General features: G+C 41.5%; 1 protein-coding gene across 1 annotated transcript in view; it reads left to right on the forward strand.

Annotated features, from left to right (window-relative positions):
* The window catches only part of LOC135495015 (protein unc-80 homolog), a 94,433-nt gene that overhangs the window by 4,052 nt on the left and 64,767 nt on the right, over window positions 1-25,614 (forward strand). The gene's annotated exons all lie outside the window — the stretch shown is intronic.

Genomic DNA, 25,614 nt, shown 5'->3' on the forward strand with positions numbered 1-25,614 from the left:
CGGAAAAATACGCTACTTCAAAAGCAAAACCTTACTTGGTTGTCTGGTACGCATCTCGGAATCCATTAAGAATGGACACGATTGATCATGGTGGTTGGAAGAGACGAAAGGGTCATTGAAATAGTTCAGGCAACGTGCCACCAACCGATCAAACAGTCGTGCTTATGAAAGTCATGGTTGCGGTGTCTGAATGATATGTCGCCTGCAACATCGCACTAGACTGTTCTTGCTCAGTAGGCGACAGCACTTCTGGCCCGAAGACACGGCAAGATCGAGAGAATCAAGCCACTTCCATGTTTGCCACTAGGCGGATGGTTAAAGCGAATTATGACTGGGTGCAGAAGAAATTGAACGAAGTAGCGATGTTCTAAAGCAAAGAATACTCTATGCCTTCAAAAAAGCCAAGTGTCGTTAGACCTCCACTCTGGACAGACCCTTCACCTTCCTTCAGGTCAAGAGAGCGACCAAGACCCTACTCAGGACAGCCACTCCAGCCGTCCGAGAGCAACCAAGGCCCGTCTTGAACACACATGAATGAATAAATAAATCACACACATCGATCATCGGGCCCGGCGGATCTAATCTCAACATTGGAATTATTCATATTTGTCTGCAGCAGATTGTTCAAACAGAGAATAGCATGAATAATGATTACCTCCGATAAAAAGCGACACTCGTGTCCGACATGCCAATCAAGGGCTACCATCTGCACTATCCAATCTCGGAACTGCACCAAACCATGGCCAATAAAGGCAGAAGCTGGTGGTCAGAAAGCAACCTGGAAACTTTTTGACCCAGTTTTCAGAGTTTTCAGTACGATGTGAATGAAATCATGGGGTATCATCGTAGTGATTTTTCCTAAGGATATTCTTATCTACATGATCATCGCCAGGATTGATCACAGCCGTTTTTCTGCACAAACAGGCATGGGGAAGAACTGGTTGGTCTCACCTTGATTGAGCCCTCTTGGTATCCGGGGGTTTTCGTCTCTTACATTCTAATCTTGCATCCCGGCAGGCAGATAAGGTATCATCTATCAGTTTGACAAATGCCCAATTAGAATAGTCTCAGTCAGTTGACAGCTCATCAGTGGTAGCGTGAAGAACATGATTTGACATCAAGGGATTTAATTTATTCCGCTGCTGCATGCATTGACGTCTCAATGATTGGCAGAAGATTGACAGTAGCAGTTGCTACCATTTCGTCTTCTCTACGATTCTGAGCTGCATGCCCGATTCCTGCACTTCCAGTGGACTTTGCTACTTCTCCAACTAACACTAACCATACCAGAGTACCAGTATTAAAACCCAGTCGGGTCATTAAATAGGAGTAGTCAAATTAAGCCCATTCTGAACTTCCAGCGGATTTCCCTCCGGAATGGCTGCAGGTATGACGTGCGTTGTCTGAAAGCTGAGCGATGTTACAGCACAGATGGTCAAGATGATCTAGCTAATGCATCATTCTAATTAGACTATATTTTCGACTGGCTCAGCCCGTTCAAGAACTGGTATGGCGACAATCCATCTGTTAGTAGGCGGGCCATGGGAATTGTCCTCAGAAGATACAGAAATGTCCACTTAATTGTCCCTAAAAGAAACAGAATTCCAACACGGCTGGAACGATTATTGATAATGTTGAAACACGCTCACTCGTCAGCTGGAAAAAAATCTAACATCGCGTCAGGATAAAACCTTCACCTCACTGTATTACTTCCCGAATGAGGTACTGCCACCAGTTGCTACACACAATCTGATTTGTTGGTCAGTAACCATGACAACGGAATTAAATCCCCGACTCTGTGATATCATAGAATACAAATTTACTATGGCAAGAAAGGCTTAGCAGTTGGGAAAGAAAGATACTTTGGAGCTGAAGAGAAGATACTGGCGTTAGTGTGTTTTCTTGTCCTAACAAATAACGTTGCACTGCAAGAACAGGGTTCCAGAATGTGAAAGTCCACTTTAGTGGTCGCCGCCCGGGGTTCCACTGTAGATATCGTAAGATGTGTTGGTTAATGATGATACTGCCATTTACCAAGCTGTCACCGGCAGTCATTTCGAACCCACTCCAGTGTCATCTCATCTGTATCTCAGGAGCCCTTATCTAACTAATTGCTATGATATACTGACAATGGAACAGCATGAGAACAAAGTGTCACAGAAAGAAGGCTGGATTCAGTGTCATGTTTATGTCATATTTTCATTAACCGTTTTCATTGTCATCTAACCTCTACCTCAAAGACCCTTTTCTAACTAAATACCATGCTTTTGTAGGATTCACTAAAACTTCAGGACACTATTGATGTAAGTAGCCTACAATCTCTCAGTTGTGGTGAAGAATGTTCACTGCTTTTCTCGTGTGTTCACTCTGACCATTCATGCCAATCACTGCTGTTCCTAGCACGACATTCTTGGACCGACTTTGGGGGATGGAGTTACATCACATATCACACTGTTCACTGAGATCACACAGGTCACATTTCAATAACAAACGTTTGTCTGATCCACATGTCAAGTTACACCCATTTGTCTGATCCACATGTCAAGTTGTACTAATTTGTCTGATCCACAAGTTATGTATCTACGTCTAATTGCTACAGTTGACTGAGACAGTCATGTACTTGCACTTGAGTACTTGAATACTTGCACCAATTGATGTATTCAGTGAAACTATAGCATGTGTATATAAACCCGTACAGATGTCGCTCTTAAAGTTCCAAAATAACTTGAACATGATCGTATTGTCTTGACTGGGATTCGAAACACAGCTGCCATTACACAACCTCAAGATTGAACTACTGAAGTTGACAGTGGTGTGATCTCTTATCTGAACCCACCATCCCTGTACAGTTGTGACTGGATGACAGGAAAGTAGTGTTACCAGCTGTCACAGTAACAACAACTTTTATGTACTTGGACTTACCAGACATGGCAATAGCAGCAGTCAGTTTTGATCTTTCAGTCTGGAAGCCTTACACTTCCAAAATGAGTGATGAACACGTTTGAATAATTCAATAATTGAATATAAGATAGGTTATTAAATTCCTCCGAACCTGAATCAACATTGATCGTGTATGCGTGAAATTGATTTGCTAGAAACCATATAGAGTTGTCTGCAGACGGACTGATGTAATTTATGGATAGACGAATATGAACAAAAAGAAGAGTCAGGTTATTGCTTAAGTGAGAATTTTACAATTTGTTTTGTAATAGAACTGCCTTCACAGCTAAGCAGTGGAGGTGATATTACGCCATGGCGATTTCATAGTTTAACACAGACAATATTTCAATGAATTTTAAAACGATTGATGAAGGAATAGCATCAGCTGTGTCATGGTTTCATTGAATAAACAAGCTGTGGCGTGATGTCTCTCAGCCTATGAAACCTCTGTCTGCTGGTAAATCACAGCTGATATGTACAGTAGGCCTTTATGAATCAGTTGGATCTAGATTTATTGATCGATTTAATGTTTTGAATTCTCCTTCAAATTCGTCCCTCCCGCAGAAACATCTTCTGCGTTCCCCCTCTATCTACGACCATCTGCACAGCTGAACTCACAGATGTACCAAACGTGACTGAATTTGGTCAGTACACTGTATTCACAGCTGAGCTCACAGATATGCCTCGAAGGATGCATTCACTTTCTTGTCTGCGAATACAGTAGCAGATGGTGAGGCCATTTGATTAGTACTGTTGATCTAGTATTGATCATGTTTTATGGTATCTTGAATATGAACTTGGTGAACTGTACGATGGCAGCTCTTGCTGCTGAACAGCTAATACACTGATAACTCTAACTAATTTGAAAGCATAATAATGAAAACAAGTGTATATCAAGTCAGTCATTACACGAATGTACCATTAGATAGTGTTTAGAAATCTCCAACAAGCAACTCTTTGGCTATGTGGGCACTGTGGCCGACGTGCCAATACTGTATTCTGATACATCCGGTGATAATCAGAAAACTTATTACAGGGCAATTGCAACAGTACCAAAAATGCTTTCTACAATTCTAAATGGTATTAATAGTTGACCTGAATTTACAGATAATTTCATCAATTTTGTCCTTTTGAAGTGTCTACAAGCCGGAGTATATATATGTTACTATTGTTGGTGCTTAATATATAGTATCAATTTGGTGTCAGTTTGTCTGATTAGCATTTCGAGTGGTTTCTGTTTGAACAACATGTTCGCTGTATGCTCTATTTTGATGAATAGAAAATAGAAACAAGTTTAGTCCGTCCCACAGCTGGCACAAGTAGCTGGAAAGCAGCTTTACATATAACACGTATTACACATTTAAAGCTCTCATCCGAGTCAGAAAATAACAAAGTTTGCCAGCCTGTGCTGTAATCAACTGAGTGGTTTCAAGATTTGAACGAGGTGATCTCTCTCCCACCAGGCATGTAGCCACTCTTACTATCCTGATATCTGGAGCTTTTGCCATTGCAGCATCAAAGTGATGTTTTATGACAGGATTAGCTATAAATGCTGATGAATATCCTGCAGCAGAACCTGACTGTGATACCAGAAACTTGCTCATGGCTATTTGATACCTGGATTTGGTCATAAATTGGTTTTTGCGGGAATGGATGGGTCTGGCGGACGATGTCTTGGTCGTGATATCAAATGGTTTCATGCAACTGTTTGGTTTATGATAGGGTTGATGGAAGCTTTTATCTGGAAGGAATTTTCTATCAGAGACTTTTGTGGGATGTTGGCCAGATGATGGAGATTGCTCATTATGAACTACTTGCATTAAAGCGGACACGCGTAGAGTCTGTACATGTATTACCGAAAAAGATCATCATTCCTATCAAGCTACTTTTGTTCAAGTTCATTGGATAGTCTGAAGGGTTCGTATTTTCCCTGGGAGAATCAAAAATAATCTACAGCGAGCATACCGTTACTTAGCATTGGTAGGGTCCTGGTACATTAGTATGAGGTTTTAGTGGTTTTCTTCCCTTGATCTTCGGTATGGTTATTGGCAGTTTCAACTTCTTGAAGGTGACAAGGAACAAACAGCATTTACAGCTCAAACTGGGCGCTTGTTTTTGCATATACATAACATGGTAACAGTCACAGAGGAAGTTGCCAGAGTACTGCCTAATGAAAGTAATGGGAGTTTTATGACATGTATCGTATACCAGTAACAATGTCATGCTACTCTTTCCTTGCCCGCCGAAAAAAGGTAGAAACTAATACAGAGCAAATGGCCCTGAAGGCCAGGGTAGGGTTGTTTGATGGTTCTCTCTATTCATTCATGTTTTCAATCCGGCAGCAAAGAAAATTCGTGGGTTAAAAGTAATTGTGGTTGATCTGCCATGATAATCGATGAATCAATAGTTCGACTGATTGATCCCTGCGTTGTTGCTAATCAGCTATTTTCACAAGACATGCCAGCGGAGGTGCCCGGTTTAATCATTCAGACGTCAACAAACTGCCTTAATGAGACTTGTCTTGTGTGAGTTGATGAGGTTCTGATGCTGTGAAGACATGAATTCATTAACTCACTCGGTTTTTTATTGACCTCTGATGCAGACACATATAGAATCTTCACTACGACAAGGAACATTTAGGACCTGAAAATAAGCACATAGTCCATAAGATAAAATCTAAATCGCTTATTTCTCGCTTTAGCATTTCAACAGCCAATTTATCGTCCACACCAATGCTTACATATGGGTATATCAGTTAACTGTTGATTTGCGCTTGAAATCAGAGCCAGCAAATTGATTGGGAATGAATCCCCGATGGCCACCATTTACCAACAGTGATTATTCTTCTGCCTCCGAGGACTTGATGTGAAATAAAACTATTCCGAACATCATAGCACACACAATACATTAATACTAATGAGATGGTAATTATGATGTGCGATTTGCATTCCGTGAGATGACAAAGTGTCTTTTTGATTTCGAGCAAAACTATGCTCACTATTGCGGTCCTGGTATGTTGATACATTGAAGACTAACTTGACAAATGTGACATTGAGCAACCCACAGGTTGGCACATGCCAGTATAGTTTTGATGGTTGTGGAAGCACATTGCTCACTGTAGAATGAAGAGGAAGCCATTTGGCCACTGGCTCCAATTGGTGACCAACCACACTTGAATGCTAGTAAACTGAGTGAAAACACCTTTCTTGAGAAGAAATGAATCGGTACCACAGGTAAGAGTATCATTATTGATAAGCCACGATCACCACGTAACTAGCCTACCCTACACATTATTGTTGAGGTTATTGGTCCACCTGACATGATTTATCTACAATTATCTGGTTTATAATGATAAATCATACAACTGGTGAGTTCTGCATGGGGCATCTGATTCGTCATCCAAATGTAATGCACAGGGTCTGGTCGGTCATGAGCGTTAGCCGTAACGTTGGCTTTAAAACCTAACACTATATTGAAAATGATTTTTTTAGATAACATTCAGTTGGGCTGACTATGGCATTTGTCTGTAACATCGATTGAGCAACTGTGCCCTGGTTTGTAATGATCGCAAGCAATGACATTTAGTTGTGGGGCTTAAGTAGATCCTGGGATCTGATCAGTCGTTGTCAGCTCGCTAAAAAGCTCCATTCAAGCCAAGGACTAGAATCACTGGAATCTCAAATATCTAACACGACTTTACTTCGGTTGTTTACGACAACACATATCATATTGGAGCATAATTCATGTGAGACGAACGATTGATTACTGTCGCTCATTAACACCCATTTAATGAACGCACGTTTTTTACCAACTTATTATCACATCTCGCACACAGTGCTGATTGATCCACAACATACTCTGACATTTCATAGCAGCGGGGCGTTGATTCGAAGGCAACAGGTCAGCGGCTTTGCTCAGGTGATCTTTTTTTCTTGTGTCTAAAAGCAGCAGATGCGATCAATAAGCTTTTATCCAGGAGCGGAGCACATTCATGACATTGATTAAAACCTTGAAATTGCCTGACAGCAGCTACATTCGGCAGGTTAAACAGCCTTCTCAGGCAAAAGGTCGATCCTCCGTGTGGACTGCAAATAAGTAACTATCCCTGTCCGGTCGTTGATTGACATCCTCTTATCTGTCATATCTGTCAGCTAAGATACCCAACATAACTATGGCTGGCATTACCCTACGAGTTACTATACAGGATCAAGCTGGCCTCATCTCCAGACAATACACCACCAGCTGTCTCTCTAGTCTCGTTAACCTCATTGTGATTGAATCATGACTAATAACTCTTATTACCACAATTGGTTATGTTTGTACACGATATTGCTCAGGATGGACTAAAATAAGGAACTATTGACTGCGAAATAGTTGTACTTTGTGTTGTTCCAATGAAAGATTCCGTAAAGAGCACGCTAGTGTTCTGTTTACAATCTTCGCCGATTTAAAGATACAATTAATGATGTCAACCCTTATTTTGTCCCTGTAGATGACCTGGCTTAGCTTCAAATCAATTCACTGGACAGTCTTGCTCTTAAACTAAGCTACTCAATTTGAATCATTTCTTCAAGGCGACAAGCATTCTCTTACCTGGCAAGCCGCTTCAATCACACCTTTTATGCTTGTCTAGTTACCTGGGTGCAAATGGCCCTCCGATAACTCAGTTTGCATACCTTCCTGAATCTGAAACCAAAATAAAGAGTCGATACCTCTCGATCCCTGGCTCTCTAATATCTGCCATTTCTCCAAGACAACCCAGCACTCGCCCACTCCAAAGCAGGCAACTTCAATTACGTGCAGCCATGTCTAGTTACGAGGACGCAATGAGGCATGCTTGGCAGCTAATTCGATTACGAGATCACGGTGAGGCTGTCATCTCCGATGGGGAAGATGACGCGATATCGACAGATGTCTTTGCTGAGGCGTTCGTTCCAGCTTTGATCCGTTCAGATGACATATCATAACTTCTTCTCAGCTACTACCATTCCAGACCAGAGCAATAGTGTATCAGTCACTTCTTCCAGACAACACTACTTTGACAACTCAAGTTCCAGAGCCTTGGGTCCATGCAGAGGCATGTAACTTCGCCTGGTTATTCCTGTGTGAGCTAGCTAAAAGCTACGTGTCATTTCCTCAGACAACCCAGCGCTCACCTCCTTCATTCGACAGCATGCCAAGCAACTTCAATTACGCGCGGCCATGTCTAGATACGAGGATGCAATCAGGCAAGCTTGGCAGCTAATTCGATCACGGGATCTCGGTGAGGCTGCCATCATCCTGGCGATGGGAGAGATGACATGAGGAGATGGGAGAGATGTCTTAGCCAACCTGACAAGGTTGTCTTCATTAGGAGCACGACATCGTCAACACGCATGTTGCACTCAATTATCGTTGGCTCCTTTTTCAGGTATTAGCACATTGGTATCAGTTATTCTGAACACTAGTTGCAGAGGAAGGTCTTCGGAGAAATAATGAACTATGTTTTTTTGTTTTGGCTTTTTAGTTATGTTTTGCGTGGATCATATTGATGATTGGTCTGATGAGGTGAGGTGAGATGAGGGACAATGGGAGTGCATACTGGCAAAAACGACAGCATAAATTCTGCTACAGTCATATGCATAACTGTCTGAGAAAGCCGAAGAGAAGAATAAAAATAGACTGAACACCCAATTAACTTACAACACTCACCCCTAATGAGGAGATTAAGATGAGTCTATTAAGATCTAATGACTGTTGCTTATTAACAAGGCGTTAATGAGGTTTAATTTCGACTTGTAGCTATTCGAATTTCAATGCGCGTTGAGCGGAAATAAAAAAACCATTACATTACTGCTTCCCCAAGTGTGATTAGAAGATCAAATCAAAGCTTGACTCGTTACACAAATCAATATCATGCAACGGCAGTTAGGTTCTGTGTCACCGTCTCCGTTGATGCTATGCACTGCTAGTGATAAAGCTGTGCCATTGAAAAGTAAATTGCAGTGGTGAATTTCGTTCTGTCTCCCAATGTATTGCACCAGCTCTTGCTTAGCCTCCGGGGGCGAAGCACTCTCGGTGCCTTTATCATCAGGATGTGTGAGCTGTTGATGCAGCAATATGCAAGTATCATCCTTGCCGAAGGCCTCATCAGTTGTTAACAGATAGTAAACGCCTCGGGCATATTTCAAACCTCTGGTATCACCTATGAAGAAGAGTATTGCATTTCCAACGGGCTAGTATGTACATTCAAGAGAACACACTTGGTCTTTAAAAGTCAAAGTGCGTTTTCAAATCATGACGTTAAACAGCTGCTACACAAGTAGTGTTGACCACTTTTTAAAAACATGTTGCGAAAAGGTCAGGGGCGAGAGCATACACACCCAAGAAAGATGGCAGCTTATGCTGTTGAATTGAAGAATAGAGATGATTTTCTCCATTGTTGATGTAACATATCGATCTTGAGGAGGAATTATGGATAATCTATTCTTTGTATTATACATTACTTGTTTAGTTCAATAATGCAGCTATTTTAGCTCATCTGTACCCAAGTGCACCTATGTACTCTAAGTGAAAGTATAAGGTCGGAAGTCCTGAGCCGGTGAATGTGCATCTCTACCATCTCTGCTTCCCTCTTCCCTGGCCATACGAACTGAGGTACCTTTATGCAGGTCAATATTAACAGTCTGGATTCCCATCAGCAAAATACAAATAAGACCGAATCATTCATCAATTTAGCCACCACTGGTGATATCCGTTCCTGGTCAAAGAACAGATGGTTGTGGCAGGGTATCAGCCACAAAGAAAGGCCATTCGAGTAACTGTCATAAGCAGATATTACTAGTCAGCCAGGGATAACGTGGAGAGTTGGCATTCCTTTCTTACACAAAAACGACAGTTGTGCCATTCATTCAGAATAGTTGTATTTTTGGTAAAGACTGTATTCTTTTATCTCGAAGGCAGTACAGGTTGTCCTTTGTTGAGATACTAGGCCATCAGTGGCAAGGATGGGTCATTGAGGTATTTTGAAGAGATTTGATGTACAGCTCGTATAATAATAGCAATATTAATTCTCATCATGTTTACCTGAAGTCCCATTGCTTGAATAAAAATAAAGATACTAATTCCCATCACGTTTACCTGAAGTCTTGTACCACTCTTTGGATTGATTGCCCCTTCTGAACTCCTCTGGAGGATATTGCTTGGCTTGGATGAACGACTACTTCATCGTTTAGGGTCATTGTGATAAAGCAATTACCAGCGCCGACACCTTACATTTCTAGATTCAATTTTGATAATCATTGCACGTTATTGATTATGCTGTCGTGGTGCTCGTCACTGTACAGGTATTTATAGCAGAATTGATGAGGCCAAGAATGCGGGAACACTTGAGTACGGCGGGAAAGAAGAAGATGACTTAGCCTGTCATGTTCAATGCCAGCATGTCCAGTGGCGATGTAGTTACCTTTTTGTGACAGCTGAGAATCGATAGCAATATCAGTGTCGTTTGGTATTGCTACTTTTTGCCATTATCACTAAATGGGAAGTTTGCTTTTTGATTTGTAATTTAAAGCAGATCATTGACTTTTACTTAAGATTGACTGCATTGGTTGGAATCAGAGGTTCTCTTTTGCCAGACTGATACATTTTCCATCAGTTAAATGTTACTTCACTGTACAAAATAGTGTTTAAAATAACATTGAAACCAAATCAACGCTGACTCAAAGTTAGTTTGCCACACCCAACACCGAATATGAAGGACTGATGATGTTGATTCATAAAAGTCAAAAAGTCAAAATTTTGAAAAGTTTTCAAAGTCAAGAAAGTTTTGGGACTGATGATGTTGGTTCATTTTGAGCAGAAAACAAAAAAAACAGTAAAATAATTTTTTTGACTTAGAATTTTTTTTCCATGTGTTGTCTGGTGCCGTTGCCCTGCGATATATCATGTCAACAGCCCGATTCGTAAAGGCTGACATGAACACTGAACTAGTTATATTGTCTCCACGGGATAATAAATCGCTAAGATGCCATCGGGTCTTATCTATCGCCAAGACAATTAGAAAGTCTGGCTGGATGAAAAATGACTTTGGTCACTGTTGTGTAATTCATGTTGGCAAACGACCGTACCGCTGTGATAGATTGGTCGGTTCTGGTGATTTCCCTGTTGGTAAAAGAGTATGGCCTGTACTCCCCCGAGTATTACTCTAAAGGGTTCTATCAAAGGAGAATACTTGTTAAGAATGTGTGTAAGTGATGCTCTCTGTACCCGAACTCTATGATTTCCATGATCGGCGAAAGCCTGGCAGGTTGCAGCTCTTGCTTTAGCTTAGATCAACCCTTGCCGACCAATCTTTTGATGCAGGTTTTGGCTCCTTTAGATTCTGTGCAGTGACATGGTAATGACATCATATAAATTCATCGTGAAGTGAGGCAAAACTTTAAACTAAATTGTCACATGGCCTCCCTGAGAATATTGAGCATCATCGGGTTAGAGAAGAAATCCCAATGTCATTCCAAAATCAATTTTTTTCAGCTTAGCTAATTGACTTTAATCAAATAACACATTGCAATCCCGAGGCATTTCGTCAGCGAAAAAAATTGATTCGACGCCGATGTGAGACATTGAAATGTCAAGTTATTTTCGACACAGTGTAGGTGATTAGGTATGTTTAAGCAGTGATGCAGAGTGGGTGTAGCGGTTACATTAAGCCAGCTATGGCCAGGTCTGAGGCTTTTACCCCTCAAGGATTTTGGGAACTCGCGCTCACGTTGTTGCAGTGATGCTTGGTACCAAATCAGTTGACAATAAAATTGATGCTTGTAAGCAATCCAAAAGCTTGGTTTAGAGAGGCGCTGTTTTTGTGCATCCCATTGGTTTTTCACTGCATTAGCATTTAGCAGTATCTACCCACTCAAGGCCGCTGGGGAAATTGACAGAGTTGTGGCTGGGGATCAGCAAAATGAGATTTACGATATAATGTAAAGAATCTTTGTAGAAATACACAATACCAATGTATAGCACTTATCAAACATGAATAAATGATGCCAGACTATGGAGTGGATTACTTGAAATTCATATCTGGTATTTGTGAATTCAAACAATGGCTCTCCAGGGATGGAGTATAAAACCAAATCTCAGATCTACCATAGCATTCCCCGCCACAGTGAAAATAACCAGTTGCTTCATCATGCAGTTAACGAGATCGTACTCACATTGCGCCAGACAAAGTTCAAAAACATCTGCAAGATATTGAAATTTAATCGTTAATCGAACTAATCGCACTATTGGTCAACTGAAGCACAAAGTCACGCTGTGCTCGACAAAATTGGAAATATTGAAAAATGTTGAAATTTCAATGGATGTATGTGCCTCACGAGACTTCATGGTAGAATAGACGTCTCAAATTATTGGACATTTTAGTCTGAACGATAACGATATCTTGAAGGGTTTTCGCTTGACATGTTGTCGTGTCTGGCATTGGCATTGAGGTTCTTTTCCACGTATTGAACTCTCAAGGATTGAGTTCTAGTTTGTGTTGCCAAGGAGTATTGTTGTGCTGGAATGGAGGAACGACTACAAGGATAGACTCGTTGGAAGTGACAAATGCTCCCAAAGTTCTTCCTTCATTGGGATGCTTTTCGACTTCAGTACATTGTGTAACCATTATTACTAATGTGATGTTGATATTTGACGAATTGACATGGACAAGTCATTGAAATCGGAACAAGCCTGCTTAGTCCGAACTGTGGTGCTGAGTAACTAGTTGTCTTCATGTCATACACAATGACTTGATATTAACCTACTGGCGTTCAGATGTTCGATCTAAACTTACTCCTTTGAATATCGTTGAAGCCAGGTACAGACTGAGATAGAGACGACCCTACATCGCCTCTTCCACAGAACACACAATAAAGCAGTGCGCTAATCTGCAATATTTGAGACTGTGATTGGTGTATTACAAGCGTTGCTGTCTGAGGAGCGGTGATCCGCTGTGTGCCGAACATGATTGATGAGCTAAATTACCAACCTCGTGTCTAAAATAGTCCGTTTCACACAGAGTCCATGATAGCTGGGATGATGAATGGGTTTTTGGATCATCCTTTTGTGGTAATCAATGCGAATGGGAAGATAAAAATAGATCATCGGCAGTGGACGGCGCTGGCTTACTGCATGGGTTCGGGTGTTCACAAGAGATTAGTATTTTACTATCGTTGCTGATATTCTGGTATAAATGTTTTCATCTTGATAGCAAAAAGAACTATAATTCATCAGTACCGCTAGATACTTTTGTATCACGACGAGAAAGGTGTGCGGTTGTTTTGTTTAGAGAACAAACATGAAGGAATTCACGGTATGCCGATGGTACCAACAGCAGTGAATAGATAAGGTGTCGATGACGATACAGGGTGCATTGTGATAACAAGGCAAGGAAAGCACCAACCTACATTCACAATCTCCATTTAGCAACATCGTTGACCGAGGTAGCTCCAGGAGACACTATTTCTGAGTAATTTGAAGGACTGGAGCCAACTGCTAGGCCAAGCGTCTTACACGATACTTCAGCCTGGTGTATGGATCTTGCCCATTAAACCCAACTTTCTGCCGAAGAATTAAATAATACGCCGATCTCAATTAGTTAATTTGTCAGATTGATGCCTAATAGACATCCGTTTGATATCAAGTGGCCATCGCTAATGCTGTAGAACTGTAGGTGTTTCTGAGGAAGTGGAACTGGCTTGGCCACACCCGGAGAAACCAAAGAAAATGTCTGTCTGACATCGTGCTAGAATGATATCGAGCTGACATCGTTTGGTAACGTTGTTGTTGTCTGACATCGTTTGGTAATGATGTTGATATCCATCCAATCGATGTCAAATGAATAACATCACCATATTGTAATGTGTAGTAACGGTATCGCAATACAACAAAGGATGTCAATGCAGTATGGCTTTTAAAGGATGACCTTGCCCCATTGATCAGATTGCGCATCAATAATCAATCACATTTAGCGATTAATAACGACATTAGCGAACACACAACAACAGAGCTGTCGCCTAAAATAGAATCGCTTCGAGCAACAGGCTACAATACCCAACGATCTGGTGAAGATAGGGGAATTGTATTTAAAGCTGACATGCATGCATAAAAACCCTAACGGCCAAGAAAAAATGAAAAATATTCCTCGAGCGGGTTCGAACACGGAATCCTCGCCACTTGAGCCTCACCGACTTATCCACTATGCCATGAAGCCATTGCTGTAGGTCAACGTAGTTTTCAGTTATTAATTTCACGTACAGGCTTGACAGAATGACATCTTTTGTGCCATCCAAGGAGGATACCGCGGTGACGTCACGGCTTTTCCAAGATGGCGCTGCATATTGTAAACAAACTCGATCCACGGCCAAGGGAAAATCAAGTCATCAAAAAAGTTAGATTTTTCGCATCAAATCAGAGTTATTGGTACTTTTCTGCTATGAAATAAGTCTTCAGACAATTAGCTATCATTTGAATAATGAAAAGTGCTGTTTTGATGGGGAAAAATAGGGTTTTTTAAACCAAATAGCCGGGCACCGATCTTCCAAAATTAGCGATGGTTTAAAACAGTCTCCCAGATATGGGGCAATCTCTTCCTTATCATAATGGGATTTGGAGGCATGTTTACAGATTTTACAAGTTCGAGACCTGTAAGACCTAAAACTCGCATAGATCCCCATAGATCCCCTCTATTTGTCGAGTTAGCGCCCCTGTAAGAACATGCATTTTCGGACACTAGAACGAAATCTTCCTGCGGATATCGCCGTTTCGGTGATGATTTAAGGAGAAATTGACTGTTCTTAGAGTTGTATGGGACAGAAATGAGTTTATAATTCATGAATACATGAAGATATTATGATATGGGCGGGCTTCTAAGTCAAAACAATAACAAACTCAACTGCATCTCTACTGTATATTGCGTAGTGCATTGCCTAGTGTATTTCGTAGTGTATTTTAGCGGAGACATTATTTCCGCACTTTGGCCACGCCAAACGTCTTTTTTATTCGTGGAAATTAATCTGCTCTGTAAATATTATTTTACACAGGAAGAATCCATACTTGGTATTGCAATATCTCATGTCTATTGGTGTTTTTGTGTACAGGAGCGCACCAGACAGTGAGACGTGGAGATGTGTTCAGTGCTGCTGCTGTCAGTAGACTGAATCTGATTGGCCATAGCGATCAGTAATATGGGTCGGGATCACGTGATGTGACGTCACCGCGGTATCCTCCTTGTGTGCCATCTGTACTATATTCAGTTTCAAAGTGCCCTTTGAAATTTGCCAAATTACAATCATACTAGCAAAGTGAATTCATAAGATACATAATCAGGAGATGAACATGACACCCTCTGATGATGATAGGAGCACGCAGCTATTTTTCGAGTTTTAAAGATGCTAAACAATTTCCCGCTTTGCTAGTTTTAAAACCATGCGTGTATTGAGGAACTGTTTGATTAGGTGGCATTCGATTGCGTACAATAGTCACCCGAGGTCGCAACGGCCACTTTTGCCGTGGCGTGAAGGTTTACAGTTACAGGTAATGAAACCTTGCAACCCCATGAAAGTGTAAGTGACTGTATCTTCGATACTTGGAAGATAGGAGGACTTCATTTATCTATTCAGTCCTTGTCATTGTTGCTTTCTTCTCGGTGTTGACTAGCAACAGTACGATAGCTACGTTATCATATATTGTCGATCATGGAATTCTGTCTAACAATACACTGGCGCTTATCCTTCTTCATCGTATCATGAGTCGCTGGGTGGTGTTTAAAGCTACATGCAACATCAGTAAATCGCATGAAGATGTGAATTATATCTATTAAGTATCTTAGATACAGAAGCGATGGGGGCCCACACAGAACATGGATGATAAGAGATGCTTCCATTTAATCATCATTGTCATCGTTGTGAGATTGTCAGGCTGGGTTTAAATGACCGTCACAAATGATCCCATGAAGATACACCTCAAGGCGAGTAGAGTAAGATAAGAACTCGAAAGATACAGCATCTCTGATTTAGGGCTTACATATACCTTCTTACTTCAAATGGCTTTTCCTATTCATATTGGTTGATATACTGCTGATGAAGTGGGTTACTATGTAGTATGGTTTAATTATACGTAGTACTGTATAATGTGTTTCCAATGTTCATGGTCCAGTTAGCGTTACATTCTTTGATGTTAATTTCTTGCTTGAAGCAGGTGAAGTCTGTTATACATCAATAACCAAGAGGTGATGGTAGTGCATAGCTCTTCACTACCAACCTGGGTAGGCCATAGCTATTAAGTGATCAGCAGACACATTTACCTTATGACCGGAGGGGAACTCTCATTGGTTTAACCTTTAGAATGAGAGTGCAATGGAGAATGCATTGGTACAGTCATTTGTGATGCTTCGCACGAACTTATTAGCGATGTCAACCTCAGACTTGAATATAGCTACTAAGCTATCAAATATTTCACTAACTTAATTTTCAAGAAATGCCACTTGGATACCTTCCTGGAATTCAATTGAAATGCTTATTGTATCATCAAGAATAAGTGATGCGTGCAGAATATCCAGGGAGAACCACAAAAGGGTAGGTACATGTTTCAGGTTTCACATGCAGGTCGGATAGATACCTCATTCATAGTGCAGAACTAAAACCTCTAGCGTACCAAGACATAGTCTTCAATATCCTGGCTTAAATGTTTGCACAAGAGAATATATGATAGAAGTTAGTTAGCCAAGAAAGTGATATAGAACACGTTCCTTTCCTCGGTTGGCAACTGGTTGCGTTGAAGACATCCGTGACTTGTATGAAACCCGATCGTTTGTATGAAGATTGTCACTGCACGCTGCAATTATCGATGCTCTGTTTCCTGTCCGCTGTACTTTCTGTCAGATAACTAGTGTTTACAAGAGAATCAGATTCTTGTCATAATAATACCAAGTATTATACAGACTTATATCACTATGGTTACAGGGCAAGTTTTTGCCAGCTGGCAAAATATGATCATACAATATGAATAAAGAAATTCAACAAGTGTTGATGGCGTCATCCATTGTTTGCTAGCGATCCTTTACTTCAATAGTGGGTTGAGACCGGGTGTATCAAACTGGGCTCGAGGAGTTATGATCTCTGGAGAACATTCAGAAGAAGAAGAAGAAGAAGATTATCAACCATTGGAATCTATCCGCTGCAAGGTCCAGTGTGGGTTCAGAATGGTGCTATGGGTTTATGCTTACCGGTTGTTGAGTCTTCCCCTATGTTTTCATACCTGTAACCTGCTGTACTAGTACCTCCTGTGCCATGACTGTACATGTGGGGAATGAATGTGCCTCTGTCTCATCATGTGCCGTGTAGAAAGATGCTAAACACAAGTAAACTGTGAACAGCAGGGCCATGTTTGTTTCAGAGAATCATGCTAAATATTTGCGATTGGGTTCAAATATACGTCTATCCTTGATTTTATCGATATCGAAAGCATGCTTAGGGCGATAAATTAAGAGCCCTGGGTCTCAAATACGTTGCTTGTTCGGCCAAGAGACTTATTTGACCCCATGCTACTTGCTACTGCTACTATATTTCCATTTAACATACGTGTATTAATCGACAGAAACTCTAAAGCTCTCGGGAGTAACGGTTTGATGTAAGTTTAAGCACCCCTTACCCGATGATCAATACGTATCGCGTTGTACCCTAATGATTCGACCATCAAGTACTGGAGCAAAGATTAGTTGGCAGTAGACACACAGACAGATGGCCTGACCAATCGATAACAGCTCTTTTCACCACCGCCATTAGCAGAGAGAAAAAATGACAGCACGCAGCTCTGCATAAAGTGGTGGGGTTTACTGGTAATGAGAAGGTGATTGGCTGTGAAAGTGATTGGGGATTATTCGGAAAGCTAGTCTCCATGTGGGTCTTAGCATTTTGATTTGTTGCATATGGGACTATGAACTATTATCTGAAAGACAACTGATATTTCAAGCTCATCTAGCCCATATCTGATCAAAAATTGTTGTCCTTAAGTCCTACGAGAAAATTCGAAATCCGGTAGTAATTCTACGATCATGATGACAAACATAACATTAACATCACACACAAACTGACTGTGCTCTGCTACCATGTTATGGATATTGTTGACATGCACCGACTCTTTACTCCATAATATTTGGAGGACTTATATCAACAGCATCAAAGTCTAGTCTATCGCTGTAAATAAAATACGAGCGATACACCTATCCTGAGAAAGGACTGAACCACCACCTGAACATAACAGTATGTGATGTTCTTCACAATCATGCTGTCACAAAAGCACTCAAAGAAACCCATTTGAAAGTAAAAAATGTCTAATCAGAACATTAGTGGCGGATTACATTTTTATGCATTCCACATTTCCCTAATGAAGCTCCCAGTTGTGATTAATTGTTGCTGAACACAAAATTTCAATTTCTTTATTTTCAGTCGAATACGCTCTCGCATACAACTGGCGCAATTGACAAATGGTTTTTACGGCAGTCACATAAATCACATGGCAGTCACGTGACGTCGCTGTTATTACAGTGGCAACTCAATTTCTGATCTGGGGAAAATTTAATGAGGCTGAGCGATGCAGAATCAGACATCATTCTGTCGTACAATATTGATTCAAAAGGAATTAGTAATAATCGAGTTGAATGAGGGTTGTCAATGTTTGGGCAGGCGTAATTGGCATGGGAGAATCGTGTATTGTCCATTAGACACCTGAAACATGAGGAGAAAAATGGAAGAAGAAGTAAGCGTAGGGTAAAACAAACAGCTTCTTCTCTTTCGGGAAAGGTACGATGGAATGACACAAGCACGCTCGGTATCCTCAATGCGTGGACCACGAACATGACTTCTCGTCATGACCTCACCTGAACATTTCTTCCCAAAGCACGGATCATGTCTGGTGTGCATTTAACAGAAAACTCTTGGTTTCTCTTGGACCTGTTGCTTTTCCAACACTTCTTATTGAAAGACGCCTGCTACAAGAAATGTGAACAAATATTAGTGTGTGGACATCTTGTCAGACATTAGCTGTGTGGATAATTCACTGACGGTATACCCTTGATTAAACTACACCCTCGAGTGTCGTCCTAATTCAAAATGGCTGCCTTCACTGATTGACAAGTGCGGCCACTTCTTACCGGTCCCCGGAAATTGCTGCCAGCATGTCTTGGTCACTTCTCCATGGTAACCCAACATTTGCTTAACCCCTTTGAAGAGTATTAGCCAGCTCAGTGACTGATTACTGATGCCATCACAAAGTTGGTACATTTCTATGTTTTCCTTGGTTGCTTTTAGTCTTGGTATCAGAGAATCGTGTTCTTAGGAGTTTACGTAATGAAGTGCATGGCTCCTAAGGCTTCCTAAAGCTTCTTGTAAAGCTCCTTCGAGGCAATTAGTGAGGAAACACTGCCAACACTATTCGCAACCTAGTGGTTTCTATTTTGACCTGAGTAAAAGTCAGTGCTGGCTGGAGACTACTACATCTGCCTAGGCTCATGAAACTAGAATCTATCGTGAATTAACTCAAATTTCCGATAATAGTGGGGATACAACTTCAGTTGATTTGATTTAAATTCGAAGCACAGATCTTTCTCTCAGTGTCGAATCTTTTGATAGAATATCTGGATCCGTATGTTTATCATCATCGGCAGGAAAAGCAAAGCTCAGATGTGGATTGAAAGAAGAAGGCAACGAAGAAAACGATACAAAATGACTTTTTCAACATTGTGTTGAACATTGAACATGAAATAATCTTCAACAACCTGGTGAAAAAAGCAAAGATTTGTGAACAAACTGGATATTGCCATTTGTTCTTCCTCCCATCTCAGCAAGCTGCCATTTTGTCTGAATATGATAAAGAAACCTCCTCACTCAGTAAACAAGACAAGATCTAGGGCCCATATATATGTAAACATGATATTGTCTGGGCCTACATTTATTGGATTCTGCCTGCTGTAGTTCTGTGTGACATTACACAAAGGCCTCAAGGCACTGAACAAACTATCTCTGCAAAGAACGTTGTCAGAACGACAGCCCATGCAATTATGAGTTCAGTCTACATTTTCAGCCTTTTCAGACTACAAGATCGGGCTTTGGTTAATTGATTGATTGTTTCAGAGCATTAATAGTCTGCATCATAGCTCGTGGTCATCTCGAACAAACTCAACATGGCTCTCAAACTGATCGACATAGGGCAATAAAAATCAAAGGCCTTGTTGAGTAGGGTTAGAAGTTCGACCTTTCAGGGAAAGTCGGACTTATGTCGGATAAATCAAGAAAAGTAAGAGAAATCATTAAGAAGGCGGAAAAGCCTCCTACTCGTGTATATGACTGGTATTGTACTGCCAATTGAGCCGAGTGAAGCATCGATGGTGATAGAATGTGTCTGTAATGAACATTACCGAGACACTATCTCAGAGTTATTATAGTGTGTGATCCCTTTAATGTTCTATCATCTTGTCTTAGCGCAGCCCTCATCAAGGTTATGTGACAACGAGTTACCATGGAGAGAGAGGATAGAGGAGCTTCCAGTTGACTTTGATGACTGCCTTTGCACTGTGTTAGCAAACTGAGAAATCCTATCAATAATGATAAGGATGTATCTGTGGCTTTTGCCTGAAATCAAGGCATTGCTTCATTACGTGGATAATTGATGTTATGTTGCCTAACATTTTATCAACTTCTGGAAAAGTGCGGCTGAATATATACCAACCATTTGCATTTATTTTAAGGAGTGTTTTGTTAATACTACTGCGACTGCTTTACGGCTACAAGTACGTTAGTTATCGTTGTAATTATTGAAAATAACAATTTGTTCACTACAGAGCCGTAATCTGGTTAAAAAGTTTTTTCATGTTTAGGCAAAACAGCTTGTTTAAGGTCGCTAACTTTGTTCGAATCGAGATATTGCAGCAAAACCAGTTTTGGACAAAAATACAGAATCATCTTAAAATGCTATACAATTTATAGAAAACGCTTCTGGACCGAGTGAAGTTTAGACTTTCAGCTTGCACAGACTATGGCGAAGGCTGACCCTGTAAGCCTTTAGCTAAAACTCACAGCAAAAGGCCAAACCCCAAGATGATGTAGTGGTCTAGGTTGCTTCTAACCTCAGCTGGAAATTCCAAGGCCAGGTCTCCTCTTAATGAGGCTTGATAAGACATGTACTGGTGTCGTGACCGTGCTTGATGACTGGCCTCACGCTACTTCAACATGCCATCACCGGGCAACAGGAATAAGCCTTTTAGTCCTCACTTGATGAGATTTCAAAATTTCGTGGTATCCATGGCAACAGGAAGCTTGACATTTTTGTCTTCCTGGTAGCGTCGTGTTTTCGTGACACAATTATCACCCAATTGCTGCTGAGCCTAATGAGCGTACCCCGAGGACGATCATGATTCAATCACATTTCCGTGTAAGTACGGTTTCGGCCAATTCTAGGGAATGTAATTAAGGCTAATCAGAGTCTTTCTATACAAAGACTCTGGGCTAATCAAGGAGGCAGAAAGTGCCACACTGGTGTACCAACCAGCTGCTGTTACTGAGGAAGTGTTGATGGATGATTGCATACCGCACATCAATAGACACAAAGCAGGGTGGTATTGATGCAATGACCATGTTGCCTTGGATATGGTGTAACATGAACACTTGGCATTCTCTAAACCGTGTGCCGGTGTCACTTGAAGACTGAGGATATAGAGCGTTTTTGAACTCTATCATTGTTATTTATGATTGTTTCTGACCTGTCATGAACTAACTACGATCAGAACTCTCTCGCCTTACTCTTCTTATCTCCATTTCATTCCTCTCTGCAACTGGAAAGGACTCAAGGAATCTTTGAGAAACTTCGTTACAGATAATACCTGTCTGCACATTCCAAGGAGTTAACCTGAAACTGACGATGGTTCGTGTCAATGTCAAGTCTCTATGGTAACCAACCTTGTCCTCCAAATCCACCCTTTGTCATCATATACCACGTCTTTGATGGTTGCGGTTAACTGTCTGTTTGATCATGTGACATGGGTTTACTCTGGACGAAAAAGTGTGTGTTGACCAATTGTAATATCCGAAGCATTCCCAGTGTTTTCGGGTTAATACCCGATGTCTTACCATCTGTGTCGAACATAAGATATACCTCCCTGGAGAGACAAATCTGACACCGCTAATTTGCCTTCCGTGTTCCTTGAATTATTAAGTGTGCAGCAGCTGAGTTGAATATCACCGCTGTGAATATTTTTCTTTTGGCTGTGAATCTTACTACGGCGCGGTAGGTGTTAAGATAGTATTCTGGTAAGAGATACACCACTCAATCGTTTGCACGCTAGTGAATGAGACGCAAGATGAAGTGTAATAAGGACGGTGATTGGGAATTACATTGGGAATCATTTTCCTGGAGTTTGTCGCAAAGCCACAAGTTGAATGATGCAATGTATATCTTGCTTTTGTGCTGTTACTATCTCACCATTTCCACCAGAGGAAAAGACGTAGACAAGTAGGGTGTAGGAACAGTAGAAAACATGTCGACGCAAGCTGTGGTGTCTTCCCCCAAGAGCAGCGAAATAGTAACAGTTACGTTTGCTTCGGCGATTCAGATTCGTCAGCAAAATGATGCAACTCCGTGGCGTTACGAGTGAGATCTAGATGGACACCACTGTCGCCCTCGTACTGGAACAATGTCTCGCCCATTAATATGTGGAACGATCGCGAATAGATTTACCGCTGTGGTTCCTTTCTAATGTAAGGGGGGATATCGGTTATCGGATATCTCACCGCACAGGCGATCTCATTAACGAATGGCCGGGTAATGAACCTATATGAGGTATTGACATTCATTGTCCCCAGCCGGCTGGTGGGCAAGTGCTGTAGAGCATTACTCCCCATGGGACAGCGATGACAGGCGATAGTATCTTTATTAATGGTGTCTCCGAAGATTTGGCCTGTGCGGCGTCTTCATTAATGGTCTACTATGTTGAGGAACTATGTTATATGAGCAAATTCAGTCAATGTGGCGACTCTTTAGCGCTGTGTCTTTATGCAAGGAAACTAAAAAGAGGTATCGCTGGATGGAACTGCAATATTGCATTTTTTAAATATTCTTATGTGAGAGGCCTTTTAGGCATCCAAAGCTTCGAGTAGCACCTTGTACGTACGGTAATTTAACCACACAAGTTTTGCTCGTCAAGTCATTGGTGGCCCCTACAAAGAGTCAATTGAACGATTCCGATTTCCTAACCCGGGTAATCAGAGATATCCGTGGACCCCATCAATGTCATCTCTCCATCCCGCGAGATTCACCAATGGAACTGATTTACGACAAAACTAAATTATTTGCTTTGGATAACGTTGCTAGTCATGGTTAAATGCGAGTCTCTTATTCAGTCCCTCGGGGCCCCTCAATTTTAGATTAGACTAGAGCTGCGAGTTAGCGGCATTTTGCTTGTTGTGGATATTTCATGAACAGAGGATTATGTGGTTTAATATTTGATGAGTTTACCGCCGTTTGAACCGCTCAGCAAGACTTAAGTGATTTCTCTTGTTGTATCGTTGAGAAGATTTAGAATAAAGACCTGCTTCCATGACGGTGTTTGCTGGCTGCCGTTTCCACCGCCAAAGAGGCTCGGATTCTATCTTTGTTTTTGCTATTGCTAACGCATGGTGTAATTTCTCACCATCTGTTTTGGCTGACCTAGTTGCAAAATAGACGTACTATGGATGCTCTAAGGCTCAGAAACTCAATCGTTATTAGAGACAAATGCATGAGCTCGACGGCAAGGCATGACATGGATGCGTTAACTACTTCTCAGTGATGTTCTCTCTGATGAAAAAAAAACTATCCGCTTTTTCGATCAGTAATCGGGTCGCTGGCTTATGAGATCGTCCATCCATCGCATGAGAGATTCCAGGGATCTTATTGGCTCCTTTTGTGATTAGATTGCAATGAGTTGTTGATTCCTCACTTCAGCTCCTAAAGCACACGACAAAATCCCCGTAATCAAGATGAGTTTTTCACCCGTGCATTTCTGGGGCTCCTATTCCTTAAAAATGGCGCGTTCATCCCATGATCGTGTTTCCATGACAACGGTATGAAACACTGGTGTCTTATCTGTCTCGAGCAAGTCACTATCAATCACGTAGTAGTTTCCACTCATTTACTGGAAAATATGATTTATGCTCCTTGTAGTGCTATTGGTCGGCCAGACATTATTGTTCTGCTTTATAGTCCGCCCGACCATTCCCCATTGCCCGGTGATGGTCAGTCAGGCAGAAAATGGAATGCTTCGCCAATGACCTGAATGACATTCTGCTATAGATCACAGGCTGGGACACTCGGCATAGGAAACCATTTCAGGAGGCTTTGGATGATATTTCGAATGGCGTATAAAAGTACTGGCTCTGGTTGCTCATCGGCAGTTGTGGGCATAACGCTGAGTTGAACTAACCCTGGGATTTGTCTCCCCAGATTGAGCAAGTGGTCACAATACAGTGGAACCCCGGTAACACGACCAAAAATATTTTTTCGTCATTCAGTCGGTTCAAAATTTTGAAAAATTTTCAAAGTCAAAAAAGTTTTGGGACTGATGATGTTGGTGATGCATTTTAATGCAGTGCACTTCTGCTCAAGACACCGGTAGCAGTGCACTTCTACTCAAGATACCGGTAGCAGTGCACTTCTACTCAAGATACCAGTAGCAGTGCACTTCTACTCAAGATACCGGTAGCAGTGCACTTCTACTCAAGATACCGGTAGCAGTGCACTTCTACTCAAGATACCGGTAGCAGTGCACTTCTACTCAAGATACCAGTAGCAGTGCACTTCTACTCAAGACACCGGTAGCAGTGCACTTCTACTCAAGATACCGGTAGCAGTGCACTTCTACTCAAGATACCGGTAGCAGTGCACTTCTACTCAAGATACCGGTAGCAGTGCACTTCTACTCAAGATACCGGTAGCAGTGCACTTCTACTCAAGATACGGGTAGCAGTGCACTTCTACTCAAGATACCAGTAGCAGTGCACTTCTACTCAAGACACCGGTAGCAGTGCACTTCTACTCAAGATACCGGTAGCAGTGCACTTCTACTCAAGATACCAGTAGCAGTGCACTTCTACTCAAGATACCGGTAGCAGTGCACTTCTACTCAAGATACCGGTAGCAGTGCACTTCTACTCAAGATACCAGTAGCAGTGCACTTCTACTCAAGATATCGGTAGCAGTGCACTTCTACTCAAGATATCGGTAGCAGTGCACTTCTACTCAAGATATCGGTAGCAGTGCACTTCTACTCAAGATACCAGTAGCAGTGCACTTCTACTCAAGATACCGGTAGCAGTGCACTTCTACTCAAGATACCGGTAGCAGTGCACTTCTACTCAAGATACCAGTAGCAGTGCACTTCTACTCAAGATATCGGTAGCAGTGCACTTCTACTCAAGATATCGGTAGCAGTGCACTTCTACTCAAGATATCGGTAGCAGTGCACTTCTACTCAAGATATCGGTAGCAGTGCACTTCTACTCAAGATACCAGTAGCAGTGCACTTCTACTCAAGATACCGGTAGCAGTGCACTTCTACTCAAGACACCGGTAGCAGTGCACTTCTACTCAAGATACCAGTAGCAGTGCACATTTACTTTAAAGAAA

The sequence above is a fragment of the Lineus longissimus genome, chromosome 10, assembly GCF_910592395.1.
Source record: "Lineus longissimus chromosome 10, tnLinLong1.2, whole genome shotgun sequence".
Taxonomy (NCBI): Eukaryota; Metazoa; Nemertea; class Pilidiophora; order Heteronemertea; family Lineidae; genus Lineus; species Lineus longissimus.